The sequence below is a fragment of the Pseudophryne corroboree genome, unplaced genomic scaffold (assembly GCF_028390025.1).
Source record: "Pseudophryne corroboree isolate aPseCor3 unplaced genomic scaffold, aPseCor3.hap2 scaffold_1352, whole genome shotgun sequence".
Classification (NCBI taxonomy): domain Eukaryota; kingdom Metazoa; phylum Chordata; class Amphibia; order Anura; family Myobatrachidae; genus Pseudophryne; species Pseudophryne corroboree.
In genome coordinates, this window is record NW_026967978.1 from 128,646 (window position 1) to 141,945 (window position 13,300).

Consider the following 13,300-nt stretch of genomic DNA (forward strand, 5'->3'; position numbering starts at 1 on the left):
TCAGCCACAATCTTATTGAGGTCTTCTCCGAAGAGAATGTCTCCCTTGAAAGGAAGCACCTCCAGGGTTTTCTTGGAATCCACATCCACCGACCAGAATCTCAACCAAAGGATACGTCTTGCCAAGACAGACGTAGTAGCAGCCTTGGTCTCGAGCACCCCGGCATCGGAGGCTGCCTACTTAAGGTACAGAGAAGCCGTGGTAATATACAAGAGACATTGTTGAGCATGCTCAGACGCATTGGAAGGCAGATCCGCCTCAAACTCCTAAGCCCACGCCTCAACAGCTTCAGCAGCCGAAGTTGCTGCAATGGTTGGCCTATGCACAGCCCCCATTAGGGTATAAATCGCTTTTAAAAAACACTCCACATGTCTATCCATCGTTCCTTCAGGGAGGTGACGGTAGTTACTTGTAGAGCAGAGGAAACAACCATTTCCTCCATTACGTCTACAGCCTCACTACCACGCAGTGTGGGAGAAGCCCCAGCGTCGTTGCCACGTGTAGCAGACATAAGAGCGTGCACAATATCGGGCAACCTCGTACAAGGTGTAGCAGCAATATACCTAGCAAGAACACCCGGTGATGTGACTATGACAGCACAAACCGGGAGTTCAAGAGATATAAATCAATATGGTGACTATAAGTCACAAGGAAAAATACACAGCAAGTATATCTTGTGATACAATCCTATATTATACAGAAAGAAATCTGATACACTTAGTCCCTCAGGTATAACAATATAGGAATAGCACGCCGAGTGAAATACTCTGCAATAAGGCAGCCACGCAGCAGCTACATGCACACACACATATATAGTCACACACGTACCATGCAGAAATTATACACCATAAACTGCACTGGACTAGCAATACAAAGTAACACTCAGTATAGCTATATGTGATAACAATAGATATAACAATATAGGAATAGCACACTGAGTGAAATACTCTGCAATAAGGCAGCCACGCAGCAGCTACATGCACACACACATATATAGTCACACACGTACCATGCAGAAATTATATACCATAAACTGCACTGGACTAGCAATACACAGTAATACTCAGTATGGCTATATGTGATAACAATAGATATAACAATATAGGAATAGCACACTGAGTGAAATACTCTGCAATAAGGCAGCCACGCAGCAGCTACATGCACACACACATATATAGTCACACACGTACCATGCAGAAATTATATACCATAAACTGCACTGGACTAGCAATACACAGTAATACTCAGTATGGCTATATGTGATAACAATAGATATAACAATATAGGAATAGCACACTGAGTGAAATACTCTGCAATAAGGCAGCCACGCAGCAGCTACATGCACACACACATATATAGTCACACACGTACCATGCAGAAATTATACACCATAAACTGCACTGGACTAGCAATACAAAGTAATACTCAGTATGGCTATATGTGATAACAATAGATATAACAATATAGGAATAGCACACTGAGTGAAATACTCTGCAATAAGGCAGCCACGCAGCAGCTACATGCACACACACATATATAGTCACACACGTACCATGCAGAAATTATACACCATAAACTGCACTGGACTAGCAATACAAAGTAATACTCAGTATGGCTATATGTGATAACAATAGATATAACAATGCACAGTAGGTACTGGATGTATATCACAGGGTGTTTGTACCACACCACCCTGACTGTATGCACTCTTTCTTATCTAACACAGTCGCAGTGACAGGTAGAATACTAAGTGTCCTATAGGAAGCACAGCGCTGGCAGTCAGGCGGTTCCACAGAGGAGGATTTGCCCCAGCATTCCCAGGAACAGCTCAGTCCTGTCTGTAATGGCCGCTGCCCGGGAGTGAGGGAGAGAGAGAGATGCAGCTCCAGGGCGGGAACATTGCAGAAATGGCGCCCTGGGGCTGGGGGGAGGGGCCACAGGTCAGATCTGCTCCCCCTGCTGACATCCCCACCGGGCGCTGCGGGCAGTGAAAAGCGGGGTTATGTATAATAAAAAACCCAGACCTGTGCCCTGTAATGGTCCCTGATGGCTAGTGGCGTGGCTGCCCAATAACAGTGTCCACGCCAGCGCACGCGCAGCCCGCCTCCTACAGCCGTGCTGGATCGCGGTAAAGTGCGGCCAGAGAGACCGCTTACCTCCCCCGTACCTGCGGCCCCACGATCCGGGAGGACGGCGGCGTGTGTGTGACTGATGTTGTGAAAGAACCGGAGCCTCCGCTGCAGTGACCCGGCAATTAGGGCGCGGGAGTATACAGCGCCGCTGGGAGTGATGGAGCTGCAGTCAGGGACGTCTGTGAGACGTTACCGGCTGCAGCCCTGTTACTCTGTCAGAAGAATCTTCAGTCTTTTCCTTTACAATAAACCCATCAATAGGCTGCCTAATGCAGCACCCCTGTTATGTGCCTACTTACTGCAAGACACCAACCTACTGACTGAGCTCCTGTGCACGGAGGCGGGGCTATAGAGGAGGCGGGGCTATAGAGGAGGCGGGGCTATAGAGGAGGCGGCACTGAGCATCTTGGGAACAGTCAAAAGCTCTGAGCCTGTTGGTGCATCGGATCAAGATCCTACTCTACACCCGATGTTAATCCTTGTGGAGTCCAGTGTACCCCGCAGCAGAAAATACAATGGCATTTACATAGTGATTAAACTGAGGTGAAACAGTATAATATCAGTGTATAATACACACAATCCCTAAATCCCACCTACCTGATCCTCCTGTGGGATCCTGTGATTCTCCTCTGTACAGTCCTGGGAATACAGCGGACGGGGACATCTCTCTGGGGTATCTCTGTTACTGGGTCCATCTGTAGGAGACACACAGTGACTGAGTACAGTATATATATATGTGATTATCAGGTGATGTGTGTATATAGGGGGCCCCATACCTGCTCTCCCCTGTACAATACATGACAGTCTCCTCTTACCCAGTGATGTGAGGGGCCGGTTCTTGTACAGAACCGTGTGTTCCTCTATATACTCCCCCTCCTGTATGGAGACATAGACAGTGACATCCTGACACCTTATATGACCTGACACACACAATGATACAGTCATCACCCAGACACATCCCCTGGTGTTACTATATAATGTCCCATTCCCAGCAGTCACCTCTCCAGTCATCACCCAGACACATCCCCCGGTGTTACTGTATAATGCCCCATTCCCAGCAGTCACCTCTCCAGTCATCACCCAGACACATCCCCTGGTGTTACTGTATAATGTCCCATTCCCAGCAGTCACCTCTCCAGTCATCACCCAGACACATCCCCTGGTGTTACTGTATAATGTCCCATTCCCAGCAGTCACCTCTCCAGTCATCACCCAGACACATCCCCTGGTGTTACTGTATAATGTCCCATTCCCAGCAGCCACCTCTCCAGTCATCACCCAGACACATCCCCTGGTGTTACTGTATAATGTCCCATTCCCAGCAGTCACCTCTCCAGTCATCATCCAGACACATCCCCCGGTGTTACTGTATAATGTCCCATTCCCAGCAGTCACCTCTCCAGTCATCACCCAGACACATCCGCTGGTGTTACTGTATAATGTCCCATTCCCAGCAGTCACCTCTCCAGTCATCACCCAGACACATCCCCTGGTGTTACTGTATAATGTCCCATTCCCAGCAGTCACCTCTCCAGTCATCACCCAGACACATCCCCTGGTGTTACTGTATAATGTCCCATTCCCAGCAGCCACCTCTCCAGTCATCACCCAGACACATCCCCTGGTGTTACTGTATAATGTCCCATTCCCAGCAGTCACCTCTCCAGTCATCACCCAGACACATCCCCCGGTGTTACTGTATAATGACCCCATTCCCAGCAGTCATCTCTCCAGTCTTCACCCAGACACGTCCCCTGGTGTTACTGTATAATGTCCCAATCCCAGTAGTCACCTCTCCAGTCATCACCCAGACACATCTCCAGGTGTTACTGTATACTGTCCCATTCCCAGCAATCACCCAGACATGTCCCCTGGTGTTACTGTATAATGTCCCATTCCCAGCAGTCACCTCTCCAGTCATCACCCAGACACATCCCCCGGTGTTACTGTATAATGTCCCATTCCCAGCAGTCACTTATCCAGTCATTACCCAGACACGTCCCCCGGTGTTACTGTATAATGTCCCATTCCCAGCAGTCACCTCTCTCTCATAACCCAGACACGTCCTCCGGTGTTACTGTATAATGTCCCATTCCCAGCAGTCACTTATCCAGTCATTACCCAGACACGTCCCCAGGTGTTACTGTATAATGTCCCATTCCCAGCAGTCACCTCTCCAGTCATCACCCAGACACATCCGCTGGTGTTACTGTATAATGTCCCATTCCCAGCAGTCACCTCTCCAGTCATCACCCAGACACATCCCCTGGTGTTACTGTATAATGTCCCATTCCCAGCAGCCACCTCTCCAGTCATCACCCAGACACATACCCTGGTGTTACTGTATAATACCCCATTCCCAGCAGTCACCTCTCCTGTCAGCAGCTGAATGATCTTGTTGGTGAGTTCCAGGATCTTCTGGTCACTGTGTCTCTCATGTATCAGTGAGTGAGGTGGAGGCACCGTGATGGGGCTGTGGGTCCTGCTTAGTCAACCTGACACACGAGGATGGCTGCTGGGTGTCTCACACTCACCAAAGGTCGTCTTCACTACTGTATTACCCTGCAAAATGGGGGAGACATCAATATTGCTGCAAATACTCCCAGATCCCTTCAGCTCCCCAGTCATGTCCCTGCATTATTACTATAGATATAAGCGATGTCACTGTGATGCTCCCAGATCCCCTCACCTCCCCAGTCATGTCCCTGTATTATTTCTGTAGATATGTGATGTCACTGTGACGCTACCAGATCCCTTCACCTCCCCAGTCATGTCCCTATATTATTACTATAAATATAAGTGATGTCACTGTGACACTCCTAGATCCCTTCACCTCCCCCAGTCATGTCCCTATATTATTACTATAAATATAAGTGATGTCACTGTGACGCTCCCAGATACCTTCACCTCGCCAGTCATGTCCCTGTATTATTACTATAGATATAAGTGATGTCACTGTCACATTCCCAGACCCCCTCACCTCCCCAGTCATGTCCCTGTATTATTACTATAGATATAAATGACGTCACTGTGATGCTCCCAGATCCTCTCACCTCCCCAGTCATGTCCCTGTATTATTACTACAGATATAAGTGATGTCACTGTGATGCTCACAGATCCCTTCACCTTCCCAGTTATGTCTCTGTATTATTACTATAGATATAAGTGACATCACTGTGACACTCCCAGGAGTCTGATATACATTTGCTTCATACTGCTACAATTATCATCTGTTACACATACCAGGGATATTATGGTCTCTGCTTTTATACATCCTAGATTTTGAGCAATATTTTCAATCCCCACAATTACATATAATCAAATTAATAATAGTAATAATAAATAAGAATGTACTCACCGGTAATTCTATTTCTCGTAGTCCGTAGTGGATGCTGGGAACTCCGTAAGGACCATAGGGAATAGCGGGCTCCGCAGGAGACTGGGCACAACTAAAGAAAGCTTTAGGACTACCTGGTGTGCACTGGCTCCTCCCCCTATGCCCCTCCTGCAGACCACAGTTAGGAAACTGTGCCCGGAAGAGCTGACACAATAAGGAAAGGATTTTGAATCCCGGGTAAGACTCATACCAGCCACACCAATCACACCGTACAACTCGTGATACTATACCCAGTTAACAGTATGAAGAACAACTGAGCCTCTCAACAGATGGCTCAACATTAACCCTTTAGTTAGGCAATAACTTTATACAAGTATTGCAGACAATCCGCACTTGGAATGGGCGCCCAGCATCCACTACGGACTACGAGAAATAGATTTACCGGTGAGTAAATTCTTATTTTCTCTGACGTCCTAGTGGATGCTGGGAACTCCGTAAGGACCATGGGGATTATACCAAAGCTCCCAAACGGGCGGGAGAATGCGGCTGACTCTGCAGCACCGAATGAGCAAACTCAAGGTCCTCCTCAGCCAGGGTATCAAACTTGTAGAATCTTGCAAATTGCCGGTCGCAGTATAGTACCTGAGTGTGTATATACAGACTTCAGGATAGCCTCCTGCTTTCTATCCGCAGGCTCCTTTAGGGCGGCCTTATCCTGAGACGGTAGTGCCACCTTTTTTGACAAGCATGTGAGCGCCTTATCCACTCTAGGGGATGTCTCCCAACGTATCCTGTCCTCTGGCGGGAAAGGGTACGCCATTAGTAACTTTTTAGAAATTACCAGTTTTTTATCGGGGGAAGCCCACGCTTCTTCACATACTTCATTTAACTCCTCAGATGGGGGAAAAACCACTGGTTCCTTTTTCTCCCCAAACATAATACCCTTTTTTGTGGTAACTGGGTTAATGTCAGAAATGTGCAACACATCTTTCATTGCCGTAATCATGTAACAGATGGCCCTATTGGAATGTACATTAGTCTCTTCATCGTCGACACTGGAATCAGTATCTGTGTCGACATCTGTGTCTGCCATCTCAAGTAGCAGGCGTTTTTGAGCCCCTGATGGCTTTTGAGACGCCTGGGCAGGCACGGGCTGAGAAGCCGGCTGTCCCATGTCGTCAAACCTTTTATGTAAGGAGTTGACACTATCACGTAATTCCTTCCACATATCCATCCACTCAGGTGTCGACCCCGCAGGGGGTGACATCACATTTATCGGCATCTGCTCCGTCTCCACATAAGTCTCCTCATCAAACATGTCGACACAGCCGTACCGACACACCACACACACACACAGGGAATGCTCTGACTGAGGACATGACCCCACAAAAGCCCTTTGGGGAGACAGAGGGAGAGTATGCCAGCACACACCAACAGCGCTATATAACACAGGGATATACACTATAACTGAGTGATTTTCCCAATAGCTGCTTATATAATTGATATTGCGCCTAAATTTAGTGCCCCCCCTCTCTTTTTTACCCTATTGAGCCTGGAAACTGCAGGGGAGAGCCTGGGGAGCGTCCTTCCAGCGGAGCTGTGAGAGGAAATGGCGCCAGTGTGCTGAGGGAGATAGCCCCGCCCCTTTTTCAGCTGACTTCTCCCGCTTTTTCTGGAACTCTGGCAGGGGTATTTTTACACCTATATAGCTTTTTAGGCTATATTATGTGTGTTTGCCACTTGTTAAGGTACTCTTATTGCTGCCCAGGGCACCCCCCCCCCCCCCAGCGCCCTGCACCCATCAGTGACCGGAGTGTGAGGTGTGCATGAGGAGCAATGGCGCACAGCTGCAGTGCTGTGCGCTACCTTAATGAAGACCGAAGTCTTCTGCCGCTGATTTCCAGGATTCTCTTCTTGCTTCTGGCTCTGCAAGGAGGACAGCGGCGCAGCTCCGGGACCGGACTCCGAGGCTGGGCCTGTGTTCGATCCCTCTGGAGCTAATGGTGTCTAGTAGCCTAAGAAGCCCAAGCTAGCTGCAAGCAGGCAGGTTCGCTTCTTCTCCCCTTATTCCCTCGGTGCAGTGAGCCTGTTGCCAGCAGGTCTCACTGTAAAATAAAAAACCTAAAATAAACTTTTTTTCTAGGAGCTCAGGAGAGCCCCTAGTGTGCATCCAGCTCAGCCGGGCACAAAATTCTAACTGAGGTCTGGAGGAGGGTCATAGTGGGAGAAGCCAGTGCACACCAGGTAGACCTAAAGCTTTCTTTAGTTGTGCCCAGTTTCCTGCGGAGCCCGCTATTCCCCATGGTCCTTACGGAGTTCCCAGCATCCACTAGGACGTTAGAGAAACAATAATAATGACACTAAAGGCTGCACCCCAGTATAAAAATAATAACAGATGTCTTTAAAAGCAGGACACCACAGGCCACTCCCTCTGTATAATAATAATAATAATAATAAAAGGACACAACAGGCTGCTCCCTCTATATAATAATTTCTGGAAACCACAGTCTGCTCCCCCAGTGAAATAATAATAACAACAACAAGACACCACAGGCTGCTCCCCCGTATAATAATAATAACAAGTCACAACAGGCCACTCCATCTGTATAATAACAACAGGACACCACAGGCTGCTCCTCCTGTATAATAATAACAGGACACCACAGGCTGCTCCTCCTGTAAAATAATAACAGGACACCACAGGCTGCTCCCCCTGTATAATAATATCAGGACACTACAGGCTGCTCCCCCTGTATAGTAAGACGCCATTACCTGATCTCTACGGACACCGAGGCTTCCTGTGTGTGGAATGGAATGCAGTGACCGGAAGTAGGGAATGATTGGCACAGGCCGCTTCCTAGTTACTGGCCCCTCCCCTCCAACACACCTCCCACAGCCCCGCCCTCTCTAATGAATATTACAATACATGTCCTCAGTGCAGGAGGCCGGCGGCCATTTTCTTGTAGACCAGTCCGGCTGCAGCAATAGGTTCCCTGGCCGTGTAGTGACGTCAGGAGCGGCGGCCATTTTCTCCTGGTCTGAGCTCCGCCTTCCTTCTATCATTCCCACAAGGCAGCAGGAGCAGAGAGCAGCCATTGCTGTGTCTGGCAGCAGGTAATTATATTATTATTATTATTCTATAGGCTGAGCAGCTCTGGTGTCAGGTTCTGTACTACAGGGGGAGCAGCCTCTGGTGCCTTGTTATAGTGCAGCTGGAGCAGCCTCTGGTGCTGCATTATCCCTGTACAGGTGGCTGACACTCTAGTGTCCTATTACTGTAATACAGGTGGAGCAGAGCCTGCCGTTACCGTAATACAGGTGGCGCAGACCCCGCCGTTACCGTAATACAGGTGGCGCAGACCCCGCCGTTACCGTAATACAGGTGGTGTGGACCCCGCTGTGACCGTAATACAGGTGGCGCAGACCCCACCATTACCGTAATACAGGTAGTGTGGACCCCGCTGTGACCGTAATACAGGTGGTGCGGACCCCGCCGTTACCGTAATACAGGTGGCGCAGACCCCGCCGTTACCGTAATACGGGGAACGCAGAACCCTCCGTTACCATAATACAGGGGGGCACGGACCCCACTGTTACCGTAATACAGGTGGCGCAGACCCCGCCGTTACTGTAATACAGGTGGAGCAGACCCCGCCGTTACCATAATACAGGTGGCGCAGACCCCACCGTTACCGTAATTCTATACAGAGATAGGGGCCTGTGTTGTATTAATATAAAGGGGAGCTGTATTAATATACAGGAGAGCGGCATGTGTTGTCCTACTCTACAGGGGGAGCGGCCTGTGTTGCCCTTTTATACAGTGAGAGGGGTCTGTTGTGTCTTGTTACTATTATATAGGGTGAGCGGCATGTATTGTCTTTCTATACAGAAGGAGTGGCCTGTGTTGTCATAATATACAGGGGTAGCATTCTGTGCTATCGTAATATACAGGGGTAGCATCCTGTGTTGTCATAGTATACAGGGGTAGCATCCTGTGTTGTCATATTATACAGCGGGAGCGGCCTGTGTTGTCATAATATATAGGGGTAGCATCCTGTTTTGTCATAATATAAATGTTATGATTCCTGTACTCCAGACCGGAGAAGATTTTATGGCAGGGATCTGAGTACAGGAACAATATGCTGGTTGTGGGAGCTGGAGAGCCTAGTAACCCCTGGCGCCCTAACTCCGTTGTCTCGCCCGTGTTATCAGAAATCCCCTGCGAGACTATGGTTGCTTGAGCCCATGGCAGCCGCGTTCGAAGGGCGAATTATGTCTGCCCAACCCCGATGCCCCCGCAGGTCTTAATGGGAGACAAGGGGAAGTCCGAGACAGGGTGATAACAAGGGGCCCTCTGACTAAGCAACCAAGCCAGGGGTTACAAGCTAACTTAACTAAATCAAAAGGTATGTGCGGACTAGCCGCCAGGGAAAAGGACAACCAAAGATCCACTGATCCGACACTCCTATCCGGCACCGCTGGACACCAGAGTGGATCTTGTGGAAGCGGAATCCTCCGCAAAGCTCCAGAACACAATATAAACAAAATAATAAACTGTAGCGGACAAGCCGCAACACACGGCTGCGCCGCGACTCACGAACACCACCAGATGTTAAAGGTGCTCGGTCAGACTCCAGGAACAGATGGTAACTTCCGAGTACAGGATCTCTGAGGACAGGAACAACCGAATAGACCGGGACTGGGAACTCTCTGTAGCAGACTCAGGCAAACAGGAAGCTATCACCGGCGTCTGTGAGAAGCCCAGGAAGTGTTCTTAACAGAGAGTCCTCCAATCAGCTGTTTGGAGGCTGATTGGATTAAATGCCATGCAGCTGCCAAGCTGCCTGGCCAGGGAAACAGATGAGTGATTAATTACAACATGCCGTGCAGCTGCATGCTACACAGCCAGGAAACCAATGAGGTGATTAACTTAGACCCAGCAACGGGGAACGCGGTCCGACAGTGGCGTCCCCGTTGCAAGGCGCCGGGCCGCACTGACGAGCGGACCCTCGGCGCCTAACAGTACCCCCCCCTTGAGGAGGGGTCAAGGAACCCCTAAGGCCGGGTTTCTGAGGAAATTCTCGAAAAAATTCCTTTTTGAGCCTTGGGGCATGGAGATCCTCATCCAGGACCCAAGACCTTTCCTCTGGCCCATAACCTCTCCAATGTACCAAAAAATAAAGCCGACCCCGGGACAACTTGGAATCGAGAACCTTCTCCACCAAGAACTCCTGCTGACCCTGTACATTAACTGGTGATCTCCCCTGAGATATTTTACGAGGAAATCTGCTGGACGAAACATATGGTTTAAGCAATGAGCAATGGAAGGTATTTCCGATCCGTAAAGTTTTTGGTAAACGTAACCGGAAAGCAACTGGATTGACTTTTTTGATAATGAGAAATGGTCCAATAAATCTAGGACCCAATCTGGCTGAGGTTTGTCGAAGTTTAATGTTGCGAGTCGACAACCACACCCTGTCTCCTACTTTAAAAGTGCACGGCCGCCGGAGCCTGTCAGAAATTTTTTTTTCCCGGAAAGCTGCTTTTCTGAGAGCCAGGTGCACCTTTTTCCAAATAAGTTTAAGATGAGAGGTCAGGGCCAGAGAGGAGACAGAGGAATGTTGAAAAAATGAATTAGCTCTGGGGTGAAAACCAAAAACTGCAAAAAATGGAGACACATTGGTGGAGGAATGACAGGCATTATTATAAGCAAACTCCGCCAATGGAAGAAACTCAGACCAGTCATTTTGGAGTTTGGCCGAGTACAAACGCAAATATTGTTTTAGAGATTGGTTAACTCGCTCAGTCTGTCCATTGGATTGTGGATGATAGCCGGAGGTTAATGATAATTTCATCTTTAACGAAGCACAAAAAGACTTCCAAAATTGTGCAATGAATTGTGGACCCCTGTCAGAAACAATGTCAGTGGGTAAGCCATGGAGTCTGAAAACATGGCGGAGGAACAAGACTGCCAATCCCTGGGCAGATGGCAATCGGGGAAGAGCAATGAAATGGGCCATCTTGCTAAAACGGTCCACTACCACCCATATGACTCGGCATCCGGCTGACAGAGGGAGGTCCACCACAAAATCCATGGAGATATGCGACCATGGCCTAAGAGGAACATTCAATGGCATAAGTTGACCTATAGGCAAAGAACGGGGAACTTTATGCTGTGCACAGACCTGACATGAAAAAACAAACTCTTTAATGTCTTTGAAAAGACCAGGCCACCATACTGAGCGGGAGACTAATTCCAAAGTCTTAGCGATTCCCGGATGCCCGGCAACTTTGCTATCATGAAACTCCGTCAAAACAGTTGCTCTCAAAAACTCAGGGACAAAAAGACGACCAGCAGGAGTATTTCCAGGAGCTTGATGTTGAAGCAGCTTTAACTGGGAAAATACATCCTGTGTGAGGCCTGCCTGAATGACTGAAGATGGAAGTATGGGAGTAGCAGGACTGTTGTCTTGAACCGGAAGAAAACTGCGTGACAGGGCATCTGCCTTGGTATTCTTGGAACCTGGCCTGAAGGTGATAATGAATTTGAAACTAGTAAAAAATAAAGCCCAACGAGCCTGCCGGGCATTCAGTCGTTTAGCTGATTCTATGTATTGAAGATTTTTGTGATCAGTCAAAACTGAAATGGTATGGGTCGCTCCTTCAAGCCAATGCCTCCACTCCTCGAAAGCCCATTTAATAGCCAGCAATTCCCGGTTACCAACATCGTAGTTGGATTCTGCAGATGAGAATTTTCTGGACATGAAGGCACAAGGATGTAATTCAAGGGAATCAGGATCCTTCTGAGAAAGGATAGCCCCTACTCCAACCTCCGAGGCATCAACCTCAACAATGAAAGGCAATTCTGGGTTGGGATGTCTGAGGACAGGGGCTGAGACAAAGGCTTGTTTCAAGGCCTGAAAAGATAACTCAGCTTCACGTGACCAATTGGTAGGATCTGCTCCCTTCTTAGTTAGTGCCACAATGGGAGCAACTAGGTCAGAGAAAGAGTGAATAAATCTTCTATAGTAGTTCGCAAACCCTAAAAAGCGCTGAATTGCTTTTAAGTTGGTGGGTTGCGCCCAACTAAGGATGGCTTGGAGCTTCTTTGGTTCCATACAGAATCCCTGAGGGGAAATAATGTACCCTAAAAAGGATACCTCCGTGACATGAAATTCACACTTCTCCAGCTTGGCATATAAGTGATTTTCACGTAATTTCTTTAGCACCTGACGCACCTGGGTAACATGTTGTTCTACAGAGTCAGAATATATCAAAATATCGTCTAAATAGACCACAACGAATCTTCCCAGAAACTCACGGAGCACATCATTAATGAGATCCTGGAAAACTGCCGGAGCGTTAGATAGGCCGAATGGCATGACCAGATACTCATAATGGCCTGACTGAGTACTGAATGCCGTTTTCCACTCATCCCCTGACCTGATTCTGATGAGGTTATATGCTCCTCTCAGGTCAATCTTAGAAAAAATAACAGCCGAACGCAGCTGATCAAAGAGGACAGAGATCAGCGGCAGAGGGTAAGTATTCTTTACTGAGATCTTATTCAAAGCTCTAAAGTCAATGCAGGGTCTGAGTGAACCATCCTTCTTCTCTACGAAGAAGAAACCTGCACTTAAAGGGGATTTAGATGGCCTGATAAATCCTTTCTCAAGGCTTTCTTTCACATACTCATTCATGGCCACAGTTTCAGGACCAGACAATGCATATAACCTTCCTTTAGGCAACGTGGCACCAGGAATTAACTCAATGGTACAATCATAAGGCCTTTGGGGAGGCAAAATATCCGCATTGCCCTTGGAAAACACAT

General features: G+C 48.2%; 1 protein-coding gene and 1 long non-coding RNA gene across 2 annotated transcripts in view; both read right to left on the bottom strand.

Annotated features, from left to right (window-relative positions):
- The window catches only part of LOC134994999 (neurofilament medium polypeptide-like), a 31,722-nt gene extending 28,925 nt beyond the window's left edge, over nt 1-2,797 (bottom strand). Inside the window, exon 1 of the mRNA XM_063951034.1 lies at nt 2,730-2,797. The gene's annotated coding sequence lies outside the window, so the exon portion shown is untranslated. The remainder of the gene's footprint in view (nt 1-2,729) is intronic.
- A 150-nt stretch (nt 2,798-2,947) lies between these two features.
- On the bottom strand, nt 2,948-8,542 carry LOC134994998 (uncharacterized). The gene is made up of 3 exons (XR_010197913.1): nt 8,242-8,542; nt 4,503-4,694; nt 2,948-3,008 (listed from the first exon to the last, which is right to left on the bottom strand). It is a non-coding gene; the product is annotated as an uncharacterized LOC134994998 (long non-coding RNA).
- Between the last annotated feature and the right edge of the window lie 4,758 nt (nt 8,543-13,300).